This window comes from Plecotus auritus, assembly GCF_963455305.1.
Source record: "Plecotus auritus genome assembly, chromosome: 7".
Lineage (NCBI taxonomy): Eukaryota > Metazoa > Chordata > Mammalia > Chiroptera > Vespertilionidae > Plecotus > Plecotus auritus.
The window spans coordinates 132,112,781-132,140,001 of record NC_137774.1 but is presented as its reverse complement, the minus strand read 5'-3'; the positions used below and the strand labels follow the sequence as shown (position 1 = coordinate 132,140,001).

General features: G+C 40.9%; 1 protein-coding gene across 4 annotated transcripts in view; it reads left to right on the top strand.

Annotated features, from left to right (window-relative positions):
• RASGRF2 (Ras protein specific guanine nucleotide releasing factor 2) overlaps positions 1-27,221 on the top strand; it is a 188,227-nt gene that overhangs the window by 128,788 nt on the left and 32,218 nt on the right. The gene's annotated exons all lie outside the window — the stretch shown is intronic.

Sequence of the window (27,221 nt, the reverse complement as noted above, 5' to 3'; positions counted from 1 at the left end):
AGGTAGGGTGGAATGAGAACAGCCAGGGACTTCTTCAAAATATACCTATCCTGTTGGAGATTCTGAGTGGCCTCCTCCTAGAGGCAGGCACTCCAAAAAAGAGAGATGTTATTGATGAAAATGTGCTATACATGTGAATGGTATGAAAACAGAAATAGAGTTAAGAATCACTACCCTGCTCTCTGCCATGCTTAGAAAGACTGTCTCAGTTTCTTGGCCTTTCTCTATTTCCTGGTTAGTCAGGGTATAGCAGGAAACAGGCTATCTCACCTGAGTTAGCGGTAGCATTCACAAGTCTAAGGTCAAAATGTTGGCTGCATGTAGTGTTTCTCGTATGGGTCCTCACCATCTTTTCATTTTCTGTGCAATCAGCAATCCACTTGTCTTAGTTCTTATTCATCTCCCCATTCCCTGTGTCCTGTTGTCTTTTTTCGAAAGATATGTTCTTACCTTTTGGAGTTCTGCACTTTTTTATAGATGTATGTCCTGTTGCCAGGACTGGCTGCATCCTTTGTAGGGCCCAGTGCAACAGAAAATGCAGGTCCCCTTGTTTAAAAAATTATAAAGAATTTCAAGACTGGCACAGCTGAGCCTTAAAACAAGTGTGGGCCCTTCTAAATGTGGGCCACTATGCAACACAATCCCCTCTCCCACACACACAGAGACATGAAGTCAGCCCTGCCTCTTACAGTCCAGTCAGGAGTCCAGTAGTTTTCTAATGCTCAGGGTGTGCCTTTCTGTGCATTTCAGGACCTTCCCCTGGTTTTGGAGAACTTCCTTTGGTGAAGAATGTGCTAATAAAAAACAATCTCTGGCTGTGGGGAGAGTAATTAGAGAAAAATTATCTAAACCCAGAATTCCTGATTCTCTGAAGAGACTACACATTTTTAAACAGTTACTATACAGTAAAAAACTTTCTGCCCTAGCCACGTTGCTCATTTGGTTAGAGCATCATCCTGATACACCAAAGTTGTGGGTTTGATCCCCAGTCCGAGTACATACAAGAAGCAACCAATGAATGCATGAATAATGGAACAACAAGTCAATATTTCTCTCTCTTCCTTTCTCTCTCTCTTTAAAAAAATGCAAATAAATATATTTTTTAATTAAAAAAATAAAATACTTTTAACAATGAGAGAACATAATCTCTGATGAGTCAGAAAGACTCTCACTATCTAATGATGACTCATAATAATAATAAACCAAAAATAATCATCATATAAGACTGAAAAGCTTTCTGGTTTCCTGGAATTTTTGATTATTTGATTATTCATGATAATGTTGTGATTATGCAACACTGCATCAGCTCTATACATGAAAAAGGATGAGATAGGATTTCAGTAATAACATTTTTCAAAGTAGTTAAAGGTTAAGTATGTCAGTCCAAGTAATGTGTAGAAATGTACTCCTTTTGCATAGTTAATGGTGCAAATCAGCTCAGGTTTACTGAGCCTTAAGACTTATGAAGTATATGGTAAGGGAGGAGTGAACTTTTGATCTGCCAGGAAATGTTCTATATGTATTCCTTACTTTATACAACCAAAGAGCATGTTATTGGCATTTGTAGCCTGTAGCTTCATAAGTGCTTGGATGACCTAAAGAGGTAATGTGATTAACATGAAGTTAGCCTGTCTTATTAATTGTGAATACACAGTAATTGTGCGTAGTGTTTGCAGAGGGTCTCACAAAGTCACACCCACATTGTACAAACCCCTGTCCTTTGCTGTCCTGTTGGGCATTTTTGTTTTCAAATGGAGTAGTTGCACTTACTACCAACATGACAGTAGTAATAACAATAAAGTTACGAACTCCTATAAGATACACTATATACTGCACACTATTCAAAGCTTATTATGCTAACTGATATGACACAGTTATTACACTCACTTTCTAGTAGAGAAACTCGAGATACAGAGAGTAAATCACCTAAGGTCACATAGGTGTAAGAGGCAGATTTTACTCCTGTCATCTGGCAAATGAAGAAAGGACCCACAGGATCTATTACTAGACCCATCCTGTGCCTTATATATAGAGGGCAGAGCTGGGCTTCATTCTTTGGGTTTTTGCAGTGCCACCATTTTGTTTGGAGAAGGACAAAAACATTTCTGTTGGGTGGTCTGTGGTTTTAAAAATATGCCCACAGGAAAGAACCAAGATAGCGGCATAGGTAAACACCTATATTGATTGCTGCATCTCACAACCACATCAAAATTACAACTAAAAGGCTGAACAACTACCACCCAGAACCACGGGAAAGCTGGCTGACTGGAAGTTCCACAACTAGAGAGGTGAAGAAAGCGCATTGAGACTGGTAAGAGGTGTGGAGGTGGGAAAGTGCTGGCACCTGGATGTGCTGCTCTTTTAACTGGGGGGGAGATACAAGCTCCCACTTGCTCTGAACTCCAGTTCTGGGCGAGACTCTGGGGGGCCCAGACACATACGGGGGAAACTGGACTGTCTGGCATCGAACAGGAACGCAAGGGTGGCTTTTTCTCAGAGGTGCTCGCAGCGATCATTGTTCCTGCACGGGGAGCGCGGGATGCAGAGACCCGGAGACCTCTCCAGTGCAGGGCTAACTGGTAGCCATTGCTGTTTGCTCTACCCTGGTGATTCCCAGAGACCCCGCCCCACCCAATTTACAACCCCACCCAAGCTGTGCGCATCGGCTTTTGCATATCAATGGCCTGTCCTTTCTCCGCTTAAAACCTGTCAAACTGCAGCTGGGTCAGAAAGCCCCAGAGCTTCCAAAAGAAGGCCAAGAGCTTCCACCTCAGGTGACTGGGGAGGCTGAGCTACGGGGCCCTAGAGGACACTTACCACACAAGGCCACTCTATCAACTCAAGGAGACTTAGCAGCTACCCAGTACATAGAAACAAACACAGGGAAACAGCCAAAATGTGGAGACAAAGAAACAAGTCACAAATGAAAGAAATGGATGAAAGCAAAATACTGGATATAGAGTTCAAAACCATGGTTATAAGATTACTCAAGAATCTTCTAGAAACCTCCAAGAAATTTAGTGAGACCTTCAAGGATATGGAAAAGGACCAATCAGAAATTAAGCATACACTGACTGAAATAAAGAATAATATACAGAGATACAACAGCAGACTAGAGGATCCCAAGAATAAAGTCAAATATTTGAAATATGAAGAAGCAAAAAATACCCAACCAGAAAAGGAAAAAGAATTCAAAAATATGAAGATAGTGTAAGGAGCCTCTGGGACAACTTCAAGTGTACCAACATCCAAATTATGGGGGTGCCAGAAGAAGAGAGAGAGCAAGATATTGAAAACCTATTTGAAGAAATAATGACAGAAAACTTCCCTTAGCTCGTGAAAGAAATAGACTTACAAGCCCAGGAAGTGCAGAGAACCCCAAACAAGAGGAATCCAAAGAGGACCACACCAAGACACATCATAATTAAAATGCCAAGGGCAAAAGACAAAGAGAGAATATTAAAAGCAGTAAGAGAAAAACAGTTAGTTACCTACAAGGGAGTACCCATATGACTGTCAGCTGATTTCTCAACAGAAACTATGCAGGCCAGAAGGGAGTGGCAAGAAATATACAAAGTGATGAATAGCAAGAACCTACAACCAAGATTACTCTACCCAGCAAAGCTATCATTTAGAATCGAAGGTCAGATAAAGAGCTTCACAGACAAGAAAAAGTTAAAGGAGTTCATCACCACCAAACCAGTAGTATATGAAATGCTGAAGGGTATTCTCTAAGAAGAGGAAGAAGAAGAAAAAGGTAAAGATAAAAAAATTATGAACAACAAAGTGACAACAAATACATATCTATCAACAAGTGAATCTAAAAATCAAATGAATAAAAAGCCTGATGAACAGAACAAACTGGTGAATGTAATAGAATTAGGGGCATAGAAAGGGAAGAGACTGACAATTCTTGGAGGGAAGGGGATGTGTGGGGTGCAGGAAGAGATTGGACAAAGAGCTAACACCTATGGACGAGGCCAGTGGGGGAGGGGGATGCCTGGAGTGGGGTGGGAGCCAGGTAAAGTGGAGCCAAGCCGGGGGGGGGGGGGGGGGAGAGGAACATCTGTAATAATCTGAACAATAAAGATTTAAAATAATAATAATAATAAATAAAAGGGTATATTTTGTCATAAAAAATATGCCCACAAATTTTTTCATACTCCTTTCTTTAAGAGACAGAGCTTACTTTCCCTTCCCTTTTGCATGGGCATGACTTGCTTCTAACAAAAAAAAAAAAAATTAAGCAGAAGTGACCATGTGTGGCTTTGGAGCCTACGTCATCAAAAGGCAAGCAGCATTTGTCCTAGTCAATCTTTCTCTTGGTTCACATGTTCTGGGGGAAATGGCTTCCATGTTATGAGGAGAGGCCCATGAGACCAGCAAGAAACTATGAAGCAGTATTCTTGCCAACAGCCTTGTGAGTTAGAAGTGAATCCTCCAGCCCCAGTTGAGCCTTCAGATGACTGCAGCTCTGGTGCACATCTGGACTGCAAACTCATGAGAAACCCTGGGACAGAGCCACCCAACTAAGCCACTTCCAAAATATTGTCCTGAAGAAACTATGAGAATAAATGATTATTGGTTTAAGTCTCTAAGTTTTAGGGTAATTTATTTTTATTTTTTAAAATATATTTTATTTTATTTTTTTAATATATTTTATTGATTTTTTTTACAGAGAAGAAGGGAGAGGGATAGAGAGTTAGAAACATCGATGAGAGAGAAACATCGATCAGCTGCCTCCTGCACACCCCCTACTGGGGATATGCCCGCAACCAAGGTACATGCCCTTGACCGGAATCGAACCCGGGACCCTTCAGTCCGCAGGTCAACGCTCTACCCACTGAACCAAACCAGTTAGGGCAAGGGTAATTTATTAATGCAGCAATAGATAACTACTACAGGTGGTTTCATAGTAGCCAGTAAACCTTGGCCAAATATTCATAATCAAATTGAGTTTCAGGAACATATTTTCATTTTGGAAAAGGAAGCATGTCTGGCTGTTTCCTGTGGGACAGATCACCCCAAGCTTATTCCTTACCAAATACTTTGAAGTCATGGGTCTATATCTAAAACTAGTATATAGTTTAAATCTACCTCAGATTTCAAGATCTCTGACTAGTCAGTCCTCTGTTCTCCCTTTACCTGTAGTGCTCTGAATTGAATAAAATTATTTTTCTGCAATTTGAAAGCTGAAAGCAGTTTGATTTTAACACAACTGTTGCTTAGCAATAGGAAGAAACTTAATGGCTCTACTCTCTACTGCAAACTGAGAGGAGCCTCCCTGTGTAGCTATTGTCTGTCTGTAATGCTGAATTTAAAATTGTAATTCTCATTTTAGGATAAAATTGAAGTTGGCCTATGTGACACATTATACTTACTCTAACATCTCAGCTTCCCAGGGGGTTTCACTGTCCCAGTTTAATGTTCCTTTGCAGAAAAGCCAGTATCTTGGAATTATAGGACATTTAGAAGGCAAAGACAAAGTTCTAAGAAGCTAGTAAATTCCTTATTTGTAGATGGTTTTTATTCCCTATATACTGACTTTGTGATTCTGGGACTAAAAACTTGGTTCTTAAAATATTGTGATTAGCAACTGGGTAGGGGTTATAGAGGAGTAGGGTTTCCGGAGATTTGGGAGAGTGGGAGAAGGTGGGAAGGCTAGCTGTATTGGCCTCAATACCCAGCTCTTTGGAAAGGCTCCTAGAAATGTTAGCTGCTTACATTTTTTAAAAGCAAGTTCTAAATTCGATTGTTCATCAGAGAGCTTGGTTTAGAGACTCAGAAATCTCTGCCTGAATTAAAAGCATTATTCTTTCCCACTCTTCAGATTAAATGATACATGAGTTTATTTGATTTTGTTTAATTAGTTATATAAGTGTGCCCAGTGCCATACCAGATGCTGGAGAAAGATTAAAATGAAATAGGAAGCATTGCCTCCGCTCTAAGAACTGCCAATCCAGTTGAGGAGATTAGATGAGCAGGCGGAAAGTAAATCTTAAATGATCAAGATGTGAACTCCAGGATCCTGATAATAACCAGCATAATTATTGGCCATGTTGTTAAACTGCGGAATTGAAAACCAAGGGAAAATGTCACATTTGCAAAATAACAAGGCTTCAGTGCGTGACCCTGAAAGAAAAGGTTAATATAGTTTCAAAGTATTTCATACACTCTTCCAATTAGCTTGCTCAAGGAGCAGGGGTTTCTTTCTTTTCTTTTTTTTTTTTAACTTTGAGACTTTTTTCCCCCTCTGGATCTCCCTTTCTTTCTTTATGGGTGCACCCTTTATGGTATGTGTAATAATTTTAGGAATTTAGCTGATATTAGATCTAGTGGAGACAGTACCCATCATACTGGACTAAATTAATATTTCTAAGATTTCTACACATGCATCACAATGAGAAGTAATAAAAGATTTATACTGAAGCAAATTACATTTCAGTGGCTTCAAAAATGAGGAGCCATAAGCCCACAGAAAAGCCAAAATAGACTAGTTGAAATAGAGTAAAATAATCATATTATGATCTGTTTTTGTATGCATGTGTGTGTTGTTTTTAAAAGGAATGTGGCAAATAGTCATGGAGGACCAAGAATCTCCTTTTTCAGGTATGATTGGATCACTAGCTATAAAGGCTCTGAAGCCAGATATTGAATTATGTGTAGCATTCAAGTGGCAACAGCTCAGATGCTACCTACCTATAATCTTCCTCCTCTTTATAGACTTTTCTTTGTGCTTGTTTCTAATTTCCCAGATTCTGTACACAATTCAGAATCCATTCAAAATAGTAGAGCAACTTAGTCAGGATAAACCTTCCCCTGGCAAATGAGCTTACACTGCTGGAGTCAGTTCTCTTGGTTCTTGTGGATTGTTTATAAGATGAGGCACAGTCCCCTTTAGAAGCAAAGGCACCCAAATCCAACAGTCTTTGCAAAGGCCACAGAGTTGCCTGCCTCTGTCTCACTTACCTCCCTCACTGTAGAGTTAGAGATTTGAAATGATGCTCTCATTCCTTTTGTTCTGTTTGAGCACTGTGGATTTATGAAGACCTAATCTTATGCCTTTTGTTTGTATACTGCCTTATGGTTTTAAAGCCCCTTAAAATAATGCCATATGTGTCCATCACAACACGCCTGGGAAGTGGGAAAGCAGATGTCATCATCATCCTCTTTGACTATATAAAGAAACAGGCTCAGCGAGGTAAAGTGACTTACTCATGAGAAGTTATAAATTGCAAGGACAGGATCTGAGTCCCGGTCTCTGGACAGCCAGTCCAGTGCTTATTCTATTAACCCAGGTTACTTTTGTAAACTGGTATTTCAGAGCCATATGCTTCTGATATTTCAAGGGATAATTGAACAATTAATTGGTATGCAATTATTTGGTCTCCAATTAACTGGCCTCCAATGATTTTAATTATTGATCATCTTCAAATGTGAATCTCAACTTTCTTCCCTCTCAGATGCCGTGACTTCCTGTAAGTAAGGAGGTTTAGAGGACTGCCTTTTATTCCTGTTTCCTTGGTGTGTGTCATAGTTTGTGTTTCATTTCCCAGAAGGGCTCAGGGCCTAGCACCAGAGTGTTCCTGAAGAGGGTACTTGGATAATGATTGATACCCAAAAAGACGTTTTGGGGGGATTTGAACATTTTCCCTTGTTCTCCTAAACACTTCTTCAGATAAACATCATGACAAGTAGAAGAAACTTCTGGACTCATCAACCAGCTTTTACTGATTTACTTTTTCGTTTAAAAATCCACCCACCATGCATTTCTTTGAAATGCATTCTGCCATTCAACTACCTTCTATAGTGACTTAGAGATAGAAAAGCCTCTCATTTTCAAAGACTGACTGCCCTGTTATTTTTAAAAATTTAAACAGCTTTTTTAGATATATTTCATATATCATACAACTCACCAATTTATACATACAATTCGATGGCTTTTAGTATTACCCTGCCATCTTTAGTAGGCTCCTAATCTTAATTTTGAGAACTCTCCGCTGCCTACGGTGGGAAACAATTCATTCGGGATCCACGGTGGACTGATTGTCTGGTCTTGCTTGGTCCATGTATAGGACATGGGTGGAGAATAGAGTTAAGAGGATCCCTTGCCTTCTCAGGAGTTAGTAGTCCTGAGGATTTGAGCTTCTATGCTTATTACTTCAAGAGTGGGAAGAAAGGCTGTGTGTCCCTTCCTGGGGACGGTGCTTGCTGGAGAAGTGGCCTCTGATTGCTGGGGTCCAGCAGTCTGGCAGTGGGCAAAGAAAGTATTCAGGGAACAGGGGCCACGAGGGCCTTAGAGAGAAGAGGGTATTGATAAGGGCAGTTAAGAATGAGTCTCCAAGGAATCAGGATTGAAAAGTGGTCAAGAAAGTGGATTTTGGTGCCAAATAAACCTGCGTCTGAGTCCTGCCACTTGTCTAAGGTGATCTAAGACAGCCCCTCTGAGTCTCATTTTTCTCATCTTTAAAGTGAGGGTAATGATTATACCTATGCATAGAGTTGTAATGAGGATTAAATGTGATGATTCTTGTACTGTTCTTAGCTCCACATTTGAAACCAATTAAGCGTCCTATGAATATTTCTTGTTGTTATTATTGACTGTTTCCTCCATATGATTTATAAGCTTCTTGGGAATAGGGACTGTTGTGTTTACCATTACAGCCTCTATTACTGTGACAAGCCAGAGTGTTGAATTGAAATGAATGCATTCCCCTGTCGCCCATCTATTCTCACTATCTCTTCCTGCCTCACTTATGAGCACACATGTGTATGTGCAAACAGAAACGCGCGCGCGTGCACACACACACACACACACACACACACACACATGCATGCATACTACCCACTGCAAAAGTGTATCAATTGTGTGCTATCCTGTGGTCTTCTGATGAAAGGAGTATAGTTTGGGACACTCTGAAGAGATGTAGAAATGGCTTTGTTAAATGAATCCATGCTAAGTAATGGAATTCACTATAGCAGACTCTTATGTATATGGACAGGCATTTTGGGAGAGAAGAGGTGAGGCTCCTGGTATGTTTTTAAAGCAGTAATGGTAAGACATGCTTAGGACTTGCATTGGACTGTTCTGGAAGGGGTAGGAGGCTGGGAAATGTTAGTGCAGACATTTTCTATGGATTCTATAGGGGACATGGTGGAAATGAAAAAAGTGATGCAGATGATTAAATTTCAAGTCCAAGGTCTGAAAGACTAAGTTAACAGTGATCTCAGTTCACAAGCTAAGTGTTAAGTGTCAGCAAGAAATCTAAATAGGGAGAACGAAAGAGAGGGGACTGGATACACTTCCAAGACAGCCTTGTCCAAGCTCTCTTAGCCCTGGAGCTGCACCCCCTGAGCCTATTTATGCCTCATGTTCACTTTGGAAAGGGCTCGAGGCAGATCCCTGGTTGCATTGTGAGTCAGAAAACATTGCCTGGCTCCATCTGGACCCAGTCTAAGGGAGACTGAATTTTTGGGCAGAGGGAATGGGTATCTTAATACTAAAAATTAAGTTTGCAACATTGTATTCTAAAAGCATCACACATTCCAGTGAACAAATCTTGTGCAAATTGTTACCAATAGGTATATTTTCTGATCCTAAAAACATGCATACCTTTTAATATATATATTAGAAATATCAGCAAGGTTTTCAGTTTCTTTCCTTTTCTCTTTATCATTTTTTTAAAAATTTTATTGATTGCTAACATTTCTGTGGCAATGCAAAGGACTCAGGATAGCCAAGACAGTTCTGGAAAATAAGAACTAAATTGGAAGATTTCTACTTCCTGATTTCAAAATTTTATAAAAAATTTTCAAAAGTTTAGCAAGATAGTATGGTACAGGCATAAGGATATTCATATATATTAATGGAACAGAAGTAGGAGTCTAGAAATAAATTCTTACATTTATGGTCCATTGATTTTCTATAAAGGTACGAAAGCAATTTAATGGGGAAAAGAGTAGTCTTTTCAGCAAATGGTGCTGGAGCAATTGGCTGGTTACAAGTAAAAAAGATTAACTTAATCCTAAATGGAAGGGTGAAAATTATGAACTTCAGTAAGAAACATAGGAGAAAATCTTAGTGCATAGGGTTGGGCAAAGAATTTTTAGGAACAGATCAAAAGCAAGATCCATAAATGGATAACTTGAACTTTATCAAAATTGGAAAGTTTTGTGCTTCAAATATCAACATGAAGAAAGCAAAAAAGACAATCCATAGAGAAATGTGAGGAAATATTTACAAATCACATATTTGACAAAGGGCTTCTATCTATCCAGATCATATAAAGAACTCTTACAGCTCAGTAATAAGAAGTAAAACTACGTGGAAGATTTGAATAGGTAAACAAATGGCTAAAAAGCACAGGAAAAGATGGGTCATTAGGGGAAATATAACTGAAAACCTCAATGAGATACTACTTCATACCCATTTGAATTGCTATAATAAAATTGACAGAAAATAACAAATGGCAGTGAGAATGTGGAGATGTAAAACCCTCATACATTTGCTGGTGGAGATGTAAATAGAGCAGCTACTTTGGAAAACAGTTTGCCGGTTGAATAGTTTCATAGAATGTTCAACATAAGCTTATCATAGGATCTAGTGATTCCACTCCTGAGTACTAGGCATCTATGCAAGAGAAATGAAGCCATATGTTCACACAAAGACTCATACGTAAATTTTTATAGCAGCATTAGTCATAGTAGCCCCAAATTAGAAACCATTCAAAAATGCATCAAGTGAATGGCTAAATGAATGTGATACAATAAAATATTATTCTGCATTGAAAAGGAATGAATGACTGGTAATGAATGCTACAATATGAATGAACTTTGAAAATATTATGCTAAGTCAGGGTCAGCAATGTTTTTTTAGAAGATGAGATAGTAAATGTTTTAGGCTTGTGGACCATATGGTCTCTGCCCTCATAGTGCTAAAGCAGCAATAGACAATATATAAATGATTGGGTGTGATTGTACTCCAATAAAACTTTATTTACAAAAACAGGCAGCAGGTTGGAGGACTCCTGTGCAAAGGGAAAAAAAGCCAGATGTAAAAAAACCAACACAGTATGGTTCCATTTTTATGTAATGTCTAGAAAAAGTAAACCTACAAAGACAGCAAACAGATTCATGACTGCCTGGCTTGGGGTTGGAAACAGGGATTGACTACAAATTGCCACTAGGGGTATTTTGGTGATCTTGAAGCACAAAGGTTTTCAATTTTGATAAAGTCTAATTTATCCATTTATGGATCTTGCTTTTGATCTGTTCCTAAAAATTCTTTGCCCATCCAATGTACTGAGATTTTCTCCTATGTTTTTTATTGAAGTTCATAATTTTTGCCTTCCATTTAGGATTAAGTTAATCATTTTAACTTATAGCCAGCGAATTGCTCCATCACCATTTGTTGAAAAGACTACTCTTTTCCCCATTAAATTGCTTTCATACCTTTATAGAAAATCAATGGACCATAAATGTAAGAATTTATTTCTAGACTCCTACTTCTGTTCCATTGATATGTATGAATATCTTTATGCCTGTACCATACTATCTTGCTAAACTTTTGAAAAGTTTTTATAAAATTGGATTGTGGTTATTGTTGCACAGCCCTATAAACTAAATATTAGCAAATTGTGCACTTAGAATGGGTGAATTTCATAGTATGTGAGTTGTATCTTAATAACCTATTAAAATTATTTGTACTTTCATTTATTTTGTCCTGTTATTTTGCTGACTTAACCATTTTATTCTTATTACTTTTATCTTCAGTGAAAAACATATTTTATTAAGGACTCTAGTATTCAAGCTAAGAGCAATGCTTAGAGAGTTTTATAAATGCCTTTGAACTCTTCCCTCTAGGCAGTGGTTCTCAACCTTTCTAATGCCGCGACCCTTTAATACAGTTCCTCATGTTGTGGTTACTCCCAACCATAAAAGTATTTTCGTTGCTACTTCATAACTGTAATTTTGCTATTGTTAATGAATCGTAATGTAAATATCTGTGTTTTCCGATGACCCACAGGTTGAGAACCGCCAGCAGGGTCGCCTAAGACCATTGGAAAACACAGATATTTACATTACGATTCATAACAGTAGCAAAATTCATAACAGAGTCTCAGATGGTTCAAGGACTCAACTCAGATTCTATCTGGGGATCATTGCCTAACAGTCCACTGCATCTTACCAAGTTAGTCAAGTATAGAACTTGCCTATGTATCAAAAATGGTATTCTGATACACAGGCAAGTTCTCATAGGACAAAAAGTTCCCTTGCTGGTGACAGAATTGGTCATACATGATGGTTGGTGTGCTGCTCTGCTGGTTTGATTTTATTTCCCTCATCAGAGAGCATTTCCTAGGTGTGATCATGAAAGAAAACAGTCTTGTGTCTAGGATGATGTTAGGGAATAAGCTCTAATGAATGAACTCACTGTGCAATTGGGATGCATTAATCCTCACTCTTAAACCTGAGTATATGAGCTGGATCTTAGAATCTTCAGGAGCCAGAAGCAGAAATGGACCCCTCAGGAGGATGTGCTGTTTACCAGTCATGGGCTTTTATAATGTTGGCTGAGCCCACTGAATATTATACAGCTGGAGAGGACCTCCTAGTCCAAATATAAATATTGTTTTGTCCCCAGTGTAGCCTCTCCATTTTATATACAAAGATCCCTGTGTATGCACTGCGTGCAAATGATTTGCTACTTTAAGTCCTCGTAATGAAGCTATTACTATGAACATTTATTGGCACCAATGAATTCATTGGCCATATGTTAGTCTTATATGGATTATCATCTTCTATTCAAATTCTTTCATTTTGTTAGTCAGCCTGTTACTCTGAATCTGTAGAACGATCTTTTGCAGAGGTTAGGTTTTCATTTTAATGAGATTCAGGTTCTGCCAGGCAAACAGAGACAGAGACGGGCTTTTTAAAACTCTCACGGGCTGACTATCTTCTAAACATGGGCTAAGAGGGCCTGATTCACCCAGGACTGCCCTCAGCGTGAGAGGGAAGCTTCTCTGTGAAGTCTCCTTACCTCTACTGGGGTTCCCTTTTTCCTTCCTCCCTTCTTTCCTTCATTCCTCCCTTCCTCCCTTCCTCCCTCTCTTCTCTCTTCCTTTCCTCCCCTCTTCTCCTCTCTCTCTCTCTCTCTCTCTCTCTCTCTCTCTCTCTCTCTCTCTCTCTCTCTCTCTCTGTTGGGGGCTGGCAGGTGGCGGGGCGGGGGTGCAGAGTTGGAAGGCAAATGTAATCAGTATGAGTGTTTACGTAGAAATCAGGCAGGTTTGTTAGAAGGCAGGCCTCAGAGCAGCAAACCTGAAGAGCCCCGAGATGCAGTGTCTCTAAATGGGGAACATGCTGTTTTAATTGAATGCCAAGACTTGCTCAGGCACTGTCTCCCTCATCTGACATCTGACAGGAAAGGTAGCTCCTGAGCATCATGAGCTAATTCCTGGGCATTTGGCATCGGGCACTTGATGTCGATCTATGAAAGCTTGGGTGTGGGGAACATATTAGCTATTTTTTCTTGGGAAGAGATTTATTGTAAGGACTTGAGGCTGGGCTTCCAGGAATCACTTCTGAGACACCAAGTAGAACTGACTCCCAGGGGGCGCTGCCTCTGCTGTCCTGGATGGAGAGCAAGTAAGAGATGGCTGCGGAAAATTCTGCCCAAGAAGACACCCACTCGCTGCATCAGTGATCGGGACACTGCTGCTGCCTCTGTGGGCCTGGACACTGGGATGCTGCTACACTGGCAATGGCCTTCGTCTACCTTCCATCTTCCAGGACCTAATTTGCATTCAGAACCTGAGTTTCAGGAGAGTCTGAGAAATGCTTTCTAGCTTTTGAACCGTCCAGTCCAGAATACAAGAAGGAACCCCTCTCAACCTTAGTCTTTTACATGTAATCAGTTATGCTTATAAAAGAAAATGTGCATTTTTAACCATCTCAATTTAATACACATATGAATATATTAGAAGAATGTACAAAAAATGAAATAGTCAAATAGACACATAAGGTGCTGTCCCAAAATTAAACGCATCTCTGTTGATCCCCAAGCTCACTAATTTAAAATAGCTTTAGGCAAAGCACATTTTGTGCAATATGTGGTCTAGCTAGAAAAGAAACATGCAATTAGAGGGCTCTTGTGGGATTCCAATTTCTGTGCCTGTGAGTGTACATCAAGCTCCATGCTTCGATTAAGTGGTACTTTTTTTTTTTTTTTCTGACCTGGGCAAAGTACAGATGGGATGTGTGTCCCAGCATGAGATGCTATGTAACCAGAGAGCTAGGCTGGCCAACCAGGAGGTGTTTGTTCATTCTAGAAGTCTTATAAATTAGACTTCTAGAAATTAGAAGTCTAAATTAGATTAGGAAATTAGAACCTGTGACTACTATAGTCACATTCATGGTTGATGTGAATGGTACCTGGTGACATTGTGCAGTGCAAAAACTTTGCTACTCGATGAGGTCATTGTGGGGGTTAAATAAGTTAATAATATGTGTAAAGTGTTAGAACAGTGCATGCATATAATAAACACTATAGAAGTTATTACTGTTCTATCATTATTATTTTCTATAAAATGGGGATAGCTCTGATTTAAAGGATTGTTGTAAAGGTTAAATGAGTTTAGTCCCTGGTATGAGTAAGCCCTGAATGAATATTAGCTATAAACAATAACAATTACAATGTTTTAACTCTTAGAATGATGCTTTCACTGTAGTGTGTTTCCTAGGCCTTCTAACCAAGAGGCCTTCTACTTCTGAAGAGTTAAGACAGAGATGCTGGCTTGAATTGAGAGAGGCTCACAAGAGCCATCATTTCTTCAAGACAGAGCACTTCTCAGCACCGTGCACATTTGCTCCACAGGGTTAGTATTCTTGACAGTCTTTCAGGGGAACCTCAACTCCAAGAAGTTAGTTTGCTTTTGGGAAATTACATTTCTAACCAACATGATTTCACACCGTATTTATTCACTGAGTGAATAAGGTCTCTGCCCTTAAAATTGGGCAATGTTTGATGAAAAGGCTAGGTTAGGAGTCAATATGGTTCATGAATTCACATTTACATTAACCAAATACTTGGGCCTAGTTTGGTAGAAAATATTTTCGTACAAGTACCTGGTAGATCATTTCTAGATTGTTGAATCACTTCTTGGGAAATTAAATAAAAAATACTTTCAGGATTTGTGGTTTGAAAAAGGACTTTGTCTATCTCCCTTGATGAAGAGTGACAGTAACATAGACATAGGGAATGGAATTCTTGGGAGCTTCTGTATCTTCTGGCAGTTGCATACCAGTTAGTAAGTGTTGGCTTGATCAGCAAAGTATGGATTCTGGGGGAAAGGAAGATGAAATTCCCATATGGGAGTTGAAGTCCTATGTAGATGTCATGAAGGCTTCAGGGTGGGACAAAGAGTAACTTCGAAGCTCTGAATCAGGTTTTAAGAATTGTTAGTAGACTATTTGAAAGTTTCAACATTGAGCATTGAGCAGCCATCTTCCATTGAAATGATACAAATAGACTTTGTCTGAAATACTCTATGGGGACATACCAGACAGGCAGAGCCAATCCCTAGCCAGGGGGAAGGGTGCTCCAAGGCTGTGCCCCATGTTGCCCTGTGCAGGGCATTTTCCTGAGGCCGAAGTTCCCACAAGTGTATACAAGCCTCTCTTCTCAGTCTTCAGTTACTAAACTGAAAACACTTTAACGATACCTCAAGTCTGGTGGTTACAGACCCTGGGGAGGGCAGGGTGGGAGGAGAAGTGTGGTAAATTCCAAGGCAGGGAGGTTCAGGAATCTCCTGGTTCAGGAAATACCAAAGTCTTCCAATAAATGAAAAGTCTGTGTTAGTATATTTATCCACAAATGATAAAGTGAATATACAATCTTGGATTTTAAAAAGTAAAAACAATTGAACAGATTGACCGAGTCCCCACTGTGTATAAGATCTTTCGCATGCAGGCCCAGTGGTTCAGGCCTGTAGTGTGGGGCCTCAAGACTGGGCCCAGTTTCTTCTGATACTTGAGTGGCAGTAATGTGAGAACTGCTTCCCCCATCCTGCATCCAATATGGAGCATCATTGGAAAGTCCATCTTGCAAAGAACTCTTGGGAATATTTCCAAATTCTCAGAGCTGTTTTCCCTGTCCTTACTTGCCTGCTAGTGCTCCTCGAGGTCAAATGTCATGTCCTAACTACTTCAAACCCTACCTGCTGGTTCCAGGTGCCTCTGCTGCTAATGCATAAGCTTTGGCCGATCCACAGAGATGCTCCTATGAAGCCTGCTGTCTTAACAGCCACCCCTGGAGCTGGTACAGATCTCTGCTAACTTCACTAGGCCACTGGCTTCCACATTCCTGAAGCCTTGCGACTTATTCCAGGACACCAGCTCAGACTCTTCTTTGCTTCTGGTGACTTGACTCTTAAGAACCCCCATCATCCTTTCCTATAGTCTGAGCTGATTTTGTCTGTGCCACACAGATCCACTTGATGCATCTCAGTGTCACTGAAACTTGAAAAAAATAGATTGGGTTGTGGTCTATTTCCACTCAGGGGGCCTTATATAAACTCACGGATGCATCAGTGTATGGAATTGGTATTGCTCAACTACCCCATGAAGCACTCAGGACCATTGAGCAGCGTGACACTTCATTCCTCCTGCTGGGAGCTCTTGCCTGCTTCCAAATACTCTAAGGTTTCCTAGAGTATGATAAGCGAGAAAGACATGCCTCCGTTGTCACATGTGAGAGAGTGGCAGTGTTGAGGAAAGGCTTTTGTTAGCAGAGGGGAGGGATCCAGGGAGACTGAGGTGCTAGATGAAAGACAGGGGGCAGGTGATTGATGATGCCAGGGAAGTGAGGGTATAGGATGCATTGTGAGGACCTGAGTTTTGTCCAAGGAGACACTGAGGAAAGGACTTTAGAGGCATCTAGATAAGCACCACTTGTTACCAAAGAGGAAACTGAGACCCTGAGAAATGAAGGGACTTTTCCAAGGTCATTCAGTGAGATAAGCCCATTAAACAATACCAAGTCCATTATTTCTTCTATCACATTTTGCTGCTCTCTCCAGGGCTGAAGGAAGAGAGGAAGGATGGAATTGCAGAGAATTTGAAGGAAAGGGGAGTTAGTGTCTCTTAATCACCCTCATGAGGTGACTGCAACCTTCAAGGCACAGGTTGTGGGGGGGCAGTGTGCTGAGAGGGAAGGAATGGGGTGATCCGGCAGCATGCACTTGCAGCCTTGGGCATACTACGGCCCGCGGGCCGGATCCGGCTGTTCTATCCGGTTCTCTTGCTCTCCCCTCCGCTCCTTTACTTTGAATTTATATTAGTTCACACAAACACTCCATCCATGCTTTTGTTCCGGCCCTCCGGTCCAGTTTAAGAACCCATTGTGGCCCTCGAGTCAAAAAGTTTGCCCACCCCTGATTAGAGTGTTGCCATATTGTGCTATTACCAGCACTGTGAGTCGTTGGACTTGGATGTTGCCCTTGAAGGATGAGGGGATGGCCCCAAAGCGGTTGGCATAAGGGACTAGGGGTGAATCATTGATTACTCAGCATTGTTTAATTCCCTGGAGTAGAATTGTGCAGCGAGCTGCTCAGAGTCGGTCTGTAATCCTGGAGGGTCTTTAAATTGAACCCTTCAGTACACAACCAGAGGCAGGGATAGTCTCCTCCCTGCACTTTCTGTATGTTTCAAAGCAGATACAGAATTTAAAATGAAAGGCTGTGGAGCAGCTGCAGGCATGAATGGCTGTGTTCTGACCCTCCACCTCTCTGTAGCCGCCTCTGGGCACAGAGGAAAAGCAGAAGCTAGCCTGACAAGTTCTGGTGGTGTGATCAAAGACACAGAGTAGGGGCAACAAACACAGTAACTGAACCTGGGCAGGACCAGACAGACCTGCTATTCAGACAGAGCGGAGCCCTTCTCTGGAGAGACTTCCAGAGTTGGGTTGCCTGAACTCACTTTATGTCTGCAGATCTCCAATCTCTGCCTCTGTCATCACATGTCTCTTCCCTCCGAGTGTATCTGTGTCCAAATTCCCCTCTTATAACTATACTTCTTACAACAAATCATTTGATTTAGGGTCCACCCTGATCCAGTTTGGCATCGTAACATTTGCAAAGACCCTATATCCGAATAAAGTAACGTTGGCAGGTTCTGAGTAGACATGAATGTTGAGGGACACTATTCAATTCGGCACAGACCTCCAATCTGATCCATCAGTAAGCCCTAGCCCGTCTGTTTTGAACAGTTTTCAGCACTCCTGCCACAAGCTGCCTCGCCTGGATCAGCCGGCTTACTGCCTCATACCTGGTCCACTTTTGCCCCATCTAGTCCACGCTACACAAGGCAGCCAGAGTAACCCTTCCAAATGTAAATCAGACTATATGATTCCCCGGCACAAAAACCTCTGATGGCTTCCTAATACTAGAGAATAAAATCCAGCTTTTAGAGCTTCCGGGTTGGTGAACATGTGAAGATTCGGGGAGAGTGGTGAGCCTACAGTGGGCATGGAAGCTGTGTGCCCTTTTCCCACCCCTTGTCCTATGCATCACCTCAATTTGTCTGTTCCTTTTATACTAAACCAGTGATGTAGGGAACAAAGAGAGAAAGAAAAATAATCCAGCTCTTTAACTTGGCCTGGAAGATCTTGGTGATCTTGCTCGCTGTGTAACTTCTCCTGTCCCCATATTCCATGGACTCCAGCCAAACTGGGCTGCTTTCTGCCCTCAGTCAGGCTGAGCTGTCTCATTCACTGTTCTTCCGAAACATTCTTCCCCCAGATCTCCAGATAACCACCTTCTTTTCGATGTTCAAGTCGTAACTCACATGTCTTCTGCTTAGAAGGGCCTTCCTCAACCCAGCCTAGTGACTGTGCTCTCTCTCACATTAGCCTAGGTACCCTCCACATAGCTCTTTTCAATATCTGAATTTTCCTTATGTACCTGTATAGAGATATTAATAACACTACATTATATCTTCATTTGTCTCCTCCAGTAGAAGGCCAGTTCCTAGGAGCAGCTAATTAATTTTCCTTGACATAGCTGTATCCTGGGTCCTACAAAAATTACTGGCACAAAGACGCTCAATAAATATGTTGTGCCTACTGAAATTTTGCGTTTTGTGGCTTCTACTCTCCCTCCCAAAGTACATTTTATTTTTAATGGTAAAATCTACCATTTTTATGCATTAAAAACACTTTGTAGAGCCCTAACCGGTTTGGTTCAGTGGATAGAGCGTCGGCCTGCAGACTCAAGGGTCCCAGGTTCGATTCTGGTCAAGGGTATGCACTTTGGTTGTGGGCATATACCCAGTGGGGAGTGTGCAAGGGGCAGCTGATCGATGTTTCTCTCTCATCGATGTTTCTGACTCTCTGTCCCTCTCCCTTCCTCTCTGTAAAATATCAATAAAATATATTTTTTTAAAAAACACAAAAAACAACAAACAAAAAAACACTTTGTAGAAATTCTTATATGTTTACAATTGAGAGGGAGAAAATGGCCTGTTTTCATACCCTCTTCCCAACCATCTCTAAAACCCTCTGCTTTAGTTTCTTCAGGAAATCTCAGATAGTATTGTAGCCAGCTCCTGCCCGCCTCACCTCCTACCCCACCCCCGGCACCTGAGTGCACAGGTGCATACTCATTCACAACTTTCTACCCACCTTCCTGCATAGGAAGCTATCATTCCATCTCCCACCCCCACGGAAAAGCATTTCCAGATGTGTAGAGGATTCTGTAGAAAGATATATAGCAGGATTTAAGATTATTATAATTTTGGTTTGTGGGGGAAACTTATCTAATGGCAAGGATATGAATATTGTTCCATATGCATCAGGCTGAGAGCATCTTACCCAGAAGGGGTTAATGAGTTTTCATCAGGGAATTCAAACTAATGTACAGGAAATCTTTCTTCCTTTTTGGACAGTTGGTTATGAAGTTGGGCAGAAAACTATCAGGAAATTTAAGGTTTGTCATTTTGGGGGTGTTATTCATGTTAACCATTTCTAGAATATTCTCTCTTTTCAAAGACCTCTTTTGATAAGACTGGTTTTGCTCTCAAGAAACTCTGACCAAGAGTTGTAGATATTTGGCTTTTTAAATAGATGGGTATATTTTAGTTTTCAAACTGGTCTGGTTGTCTCCTTTGTCACCTTTAAGTTTCTAGCTTTTCTTTTCCTCTTGCCTCAGCAATTTTCTTGAAAGGCCATTGAAACTTGCTTACTCTGTACTTTACTGCTCATCAAGTCTTCAAACACCCCCTCTGCGTTGGCAGAAGCCGCCGTCGCCCTTCATACTGGCGGTTTGTTCCTGCTGTATTTCTACACCAGCCTGAGACCTGATGACAGCAGTGATGCCAGGGCTGAAAAATCACACAGCATAAAAGGCGGCACTTGCACTCCCTACAAACAGCCTCTTGGGCCGTGTGCTTCAGTGGAAGAGCCTGGGTTTTAGAATTGAGTAATCTGGACATAAATCCTGGCTCTTTTTTAACTTTCTGTGGCCTTTGGTGACCGTCGAACTTCTCTGAGCCTGTTTTCTCATCTGTAAAAGCGAAATCTATGTTTTATGGACTTGGGAGAATTAAAAGAAGAATACGCAAAGGTTCTCAATAAGTTTTATTTAAAACTTATTATAAAATCATTCCTTTAAGAATCTAAGCAGAGATCTGAGAACACCCAGTGGGCAGGGCATCATGCTGAGCTGTGAGCTGAGTGGTTGGCCTGGTAGATGCACCTGCATTGTATTTGCATCGGAAGGACAAACAGACCGTGGGCTTGGCTGACATGTGCTTTGGAACCCATAGCCCATGAGGCCTGACTCCCACTTGCTTAGCACCCTGAGCAAAGTACTTGACCCTCTAAATTCCCATCCTCACCTGTGGGATGGAGCGAGTCTGCCTACCTCTGCTGTGTGCTAATTCCACGAAATAATACCTACAGCCTGTCATCACCCCTGAAAAATGGGGCCCTCAGCTTTCCACAAACTGATGGAAGGAGCTCTCAGACCCAGAGAACTTCAGGAGGTGTCCATGGAGTCCCGACTGAGAATCCCTGATACAAAAAAGCTGGTGGCTTACTAGAAGGATGACGTGTAATTCTCCAGTTTAGAACTTGCTTTCCCAGCCCCCCTGGGATGAAGTTGGAAATCCTTAGCAGGATGCACAAGCCTTGTGCAAGCTCAGACCCCACGGGAAACAGCAGCTCCAGGAATGAGCAGCGTCCCTGTGCTCTGGGTGTGCTCAACAAGGGGGTCCGGCCAGGACTCGCATATTCTTCATCATCCTTAAAAAGAAAACTTATTGAGAACCTTTGTGCATTTAGGGCTCAGACTCCCTTTTGTCCAAGACTGAGCGAGTAGTCGCCTTTCCCTGTGCTTGGTCCTGGAGCACTGACATTCCGCACAAGTTAACAAATGGGACAATCATGTCAGACGAATATCATGACAAATTTGCAGGCAAGGCACCCCATTTGACTACCCCATGTTCCCACAGCCATTCTTCTTGGACCTGCCTTACCATCTTCTTAGGAGCCCACATCTGGCCTGATTAAATGGGTTCCCAAATTGTTGTTGGGCACATGGCCACCCAGCTAAGGCTTATACATGCTGGCTGTTCTTTTAAACGAATGTGGCCGTAGAAGGCAATGCCAGCAACGGCAGGTGCCAGGTTTCCTTCCTGTGCTCTTTGCCTTGCTGTCCGTCTTGCTAGAAGGGTCTCCCCCAAGATCTGCCTCTACTACAAGTCTTCGATCAGACGCGGGATTTAAAGTCACAACTCCTCTCACCTCCCAACCCACTTCTCATGCTCTGTGTTTTTTCTCACATCACTTTTCTCAGTCTACTATGAAATTTATTCCTATGCTACTGTTCTCCCTGCTTCCAAATGTGAACCCCATGATGATAGGGGTTCATGTCCTTCTTCCAATGATGGAGATTTGGCCCCTACAACATACTCGCTGTCGAAATGACTCTAGAGACATGCCCACTAAGACATCCATGCTGCCCATGAGAAGTCAGTTACAACCAAATTATCTGTACTCTGCTCATTGTAGTGCTTCTGACATGGTTGGTAAATGCAGCAGATTGGAAATATGTGACTTATTCCCCCATGGCCTATATCCCAGCTCTAATCGCTTTAGAGACACCAGATTTCTCTAAGTCCAGCCTAGAAATGGATATATATGAAGCAGAAACATTCAGTCCTTAGACAAGTATAGGCTCTCCTGAGGGGTCATGCTGTGTTAATACCTCTCTCCATCCTGCCCCCAGCCCAGTACCTGCCCACCCTTCCTCTAATCCACATTGTGCAGATGGTCCCACCTCTGCCAGGCCAGACTTCTGTTCATCTCTTCAAATTTATTTTCATTTGGTCTTGACAATGATCTTTGCTTGACCAATCTTTAGACAAGTTTTTGAATCTTCTCCTAGACCTATCTGTACATTTCCTTGCAAAATCCAGTTTTAGTAAGAACCCTGCTGAGTTAGTTTAATCTCTCCACTCTCCAGTATCTGATCAGGTTCTTCTTCCTCCCATGTCTGACCACCTGACTGTCCTCAGCAAGAACCCTGATAGGTTGGATTAGTCAGAACCCTCCACCCCTGCTGTTCCCTCAATGATTTTCCATCACTGACAACACTACCTCCTGCGCTGTAAGTTCCCAGGTGCCCACATTGTATTCAACCTTGAGCCCTTCTCCTCCGCCTACTGTAAAATCCCACGCAGGGGTCCCTGTACCTATTGGGATGGTTTTGGATAAAGTCTGCCTCACCACCTGTTAAAAAAAAAAAAAAAGGAATCTAAGTAGCACATGTTTTTAAAAATCTATTATAACAATTCAGCTGACAGTTATTGATTTCCTTAAAAAATGAAAGAGAAGGAAAGACATTGATTTTGCCATTCATCACAAATAATGATGGACCTGCTGAGCTACTTTTCCTCCATCTAGAAAGATGCATTTTTTTTTTCATTCTGTTACAGTTAATTACAGGTAGAGAAAAAAATCTCATGTTGACCTGCGTAAGAAGGAGAACTTAAACACTAAAGGGTAAGGACACACTTATAAAAAGTGGTTTTTTAAAAAGAGGCAAAAACAGTGTAGCATTTGTTCATTGCTCATTAGTATCTTTAGGGCCACTATGCAACATCAGTTGAAGAACAAAATGAAAATTTCCTTCCTTTTCTCTGTTTTTCAACTTCCTTGCCCCCACTCCCCATGACTTTGTCCTAAGTTCTGCTTGTAACAGATTTCATATTCATAGTCTTCATGGTAGTATGGTGAAAGGATGACCTTAACTCAGTTATGTAGCATTTGCAGACACTTCAGAATCATTTCCACTGGGAGTGATGCAATTTTTGATAAGAAAAATACCGGCTGCGTGTCTATGTGCAAAGCTCAAGAGCCTACAGAGATGCCTGAAATACTAGTAAAGTCTCTTCTCGAAGGAATGTATAGTTTAGTGAGAGAGGTGACACATCTGCCAATTGCTTCAAGGGGTAGAATGACTCAGATGGTGTCTGCGGGAAGGATCATGAAATTGAATCTCATTCTTAAATTCCTATGTATGGTGATTTGGTCCTTATCACTTTCCCAGAGGACTTTTGTTGCCCAAATTAGCCAGTGCCTACAACTAAAAAACAATATGCATAAATTTGATAGACACTACAGATACTGGGGCGGTGGGCCTTGCCTGGGATGGGAATGGCTTGGTATGGGGGGTGGGTGTCAAGTGGGGGAAAAAGAAGACATATGTAAAACTTTAGACAATAATAAAACAAAAACAAAATTTGATAGACAGGAATCTTAGAGTGACAGTATTCTCAATGTATGATATAAGTAAAATAAACTCTCCCGGTACATGTAGAGTTTGGTTGTACTGTCACAGTTGGCAAGTGAAAGATGTTCAAAGCCCCACAAAGATTTGCTATTTGCTATTCCAGGAATGACACAACACTCCTTGGGGTGACTCTATGATTCTAGGACAGAATGGCCTCTCCTTGGAAATTGCCACCAATTAGCTGGGTAGTTCATGTTTAAATTAGGAATATTACCCAAGTAGCCCCCGATTTAGATGGGTGCTGGCAGTAAGGAGGAAATCTGGCCAGTTGTGGAAAATTATGGCTCTGATCCTATAGCTTTCAAGACTGAAAAATGGGGAGACAGTCTTGTCTGATCAGGAGGGTGGATCTATATGCTTTGTTACAGCAAGACCACACATGTCAGCTAGCACATGAGAGCCTAAATAAGGCAATTTCAACTCCTGAGTAAGCAGTAGCCCCTTTTATAAAACACGATCTGTCAGGATTTGCTACAGGTATGCCCCCCAGATAGATGGCTTGTGCATCTGGTTAAATTGTAGGTCGTTTACAATAGAACTGAGAGAGTATTTCTCTCTAAAATCAAAGACTTCTGTCTGTTGCTCAAACAGTAAAAGGGGTCTTTCAGAAAGAAAATGAAGAGCTTGACTATCCTTATGACTAGCATGCTGTCCTTATGACTAGCATACTGTCAAAAGTATATTGTGAAGGCCATTGGGCCAAGGGAATGAATAGATGAAGGTATAGGTGAGAACTTTATATTTTTTTAATAATAAATCTATTTCTTATTTACAACTGCATGTGGCAACACTATACTCTTCATTTTATGAGTGAGAAAACTGAGCCACAGAGAGATTAAATAATTTGCCCTGAATTTTACTTCTTGTTCATCCTGAAGTCATATCAGCGCTGGGTCCCCTGTGAAGGGGAAGGTAGAAGGTGCGTCTTCAGAGTTTCCCTTTCCTGGTTCTTGGTGTTCCCGCTGTACTTGGAAGGCTGGTCCTACCTTTGGCTGACCCTCCTACTCTGGCTGAGTGGGCATTGAGGAAGGTTGCTTAAGTGAGTATCTGGTCAATTTCCAAGAGAATTTTTGAACCCTGAGAATGGCAGGAGGTGATAAACTCTGGAAAGCAAACAGATGTTCAAGAACTTACCAAGCTATGCTCTACATTAAAAAGTTTAAAAACATGGTAATTAGAAGTAGTTATGAAGAACATCCAAGTAATATAATCAAATCCTAACCTAAATGGTAATGGAGGTTGGGATTTGAATTTATGAAAACATTGGAAACTTTGTAAAGAAAAACCTCTTAAGTGGCCTTTTTATGTGTTATACTAAATAATTTGGAGAGCAGAAGAAAGTTCCTTGCCTTCCTTGCCTGTCTTTCAAAGTAAACGCTCCTCTCCACCCACCCCTGACACAGACACAAGGGACCAATGGTGGTAAATGCTTCCCCTCCCCTAAAATATTTTAAATGAATAGCAGCTCTCTTAAAATTGCTTTTCTCTCTTACCATTTCACTTTGATTTCCATCTTTCAGTCCCTTTCTCATCTTCACTTTTCACCCCTTCTGTTCTGTCTCACTGACTAACTATCTTTATAGTTATACATGTGGGTGGGGAGCTGTCTCATCCCACTTTTTCAGTATTTTTAGAGCATTTGACATCATCCCGAAAAATGCTGACTTACTATTTCCCAGCTCTCACTCCAGTTGAGGCCTGTGATCTAATTTGATTAATATACTTTTCCCATTTCCCATCCTCTTTTTCTGCCTGTCCCTTATAGATAACATATATATTCTCACCAATTGCTTCAAAGATATCTTTTCTTGGAGTTCTACCATTTCACAGTTTGTCAAGGTGTGGTTTCCACTTATTTATCTGGCTTGGGATTCATTGTGATTCCTAAGCCTGCAGATTCATGTCTTTCATCAAGTCTGAAGAACCCTTTTCCTACAGTGCCTCTTTCTAATTTTTTTTTTCTCTTCTTCTGACACATTTCTAGACACACGTTGAAAATTCTCTTACCTCCGTGTCTTTTAACCCTTCTTTTCTGTTTCCATCTCCTTAGCTCTTTGTACTACATTTGGGTAATTTTCTCAGATCTAATTTTCAGATCTCTTTCTAGTTTGCTCTTTCTTTATTCAGCTGGGTCTAATCTGTGTTATCTCTCTGTTGGATTTTAAATGTCATCTTTTCTGTTTTTCAATAATAATTGAAAGCATAATTTTATTAATTTGAAGAAGCTTTATGTGGTTCTTGTAAAATCTGACTTTTAAAATACTTACTATTCTTTCCTCATGTTTTCAATTTCCATTTTACATCTTTAGTCTTTGTAAACATTTTAATTTTGGTTCTCTTAGTTCTAGTACCTGAAATTCTTGGTAGTAGTGATGGGGGGAGTGGGAAGTTCTTGATCCCTGTGTCTACTGATCCTTGTTCATGGTAGAGGGTTTGTGTGTTTTGTAATTTTGATTGTGAATTTTTCTTCAGGGGCTTTCTTGGTGGTAATCCAGTACAGGCTGAGGTTGAGTGGGTGTCCCTTCAGAGAGGTTTTGTGTGTGCTTTTGTCAGGAGCCCTATGGCTATCGCCAGCCTGGGCCACTTTCTATTTTAACTTCTCATGTAGAGGTGCTTATCTAACTGGATGGCTGGTGGTGTTCCTTTATTGAGATAGGAAACATGAAGAGGACAAGGTTTGGTGGAAAGGCCATGAGTCTGAAACATCTAAGAGGAAAATGTCAAGAGTTGGATATATGGATCTGGAGTTTAAAAAAGAGATCTTGGATATAAATATTTTCTTATAGGTGATCATAGGATGAGGTTTCTGTTGAGAGATGATAGAGATACCTTGGCTACAGGGGACATGGAGGTTATTAGTGAATTTAATGGCAACTGTTATGGTGATGAGAGGTGATGAGAAGCTTAGAGTAGGACATGAGGAAATGAAATCAGTAATTTAGACAACTTTCAAGAAGTTTTCCAGTAAAGTTATGTAAAGCTTGAATTAATTTTTAAAGGAAATGTATAACTAATTAATTATGGTTAATTATGATTGGAAGGCAGATCTTTTTAAAAAATAAAAAAAATATATTAAACTAGTTTCTTGATAGTGAAAAGGTCGCTAAGATGGAGACACAGGCCAACACAGAGAGGATTCAAAAGACACTGAACCAATATGCTTAACATATATTAAATAACTTAATCTCCACAATAACTCTATGAGGTAGGTACACTTATTATCTCATGCAGGACATGAGGAAACTGGTCACCAGAGAGGTGATGTAATTTGCATGGTAGGAGAACAGTTTTAATCCAGACTGTGGAGTTCATGTTCTTAACCACTACACAATACTGCTTCTCAAAATATCCATGCACAATGAAGTATTTGCATGT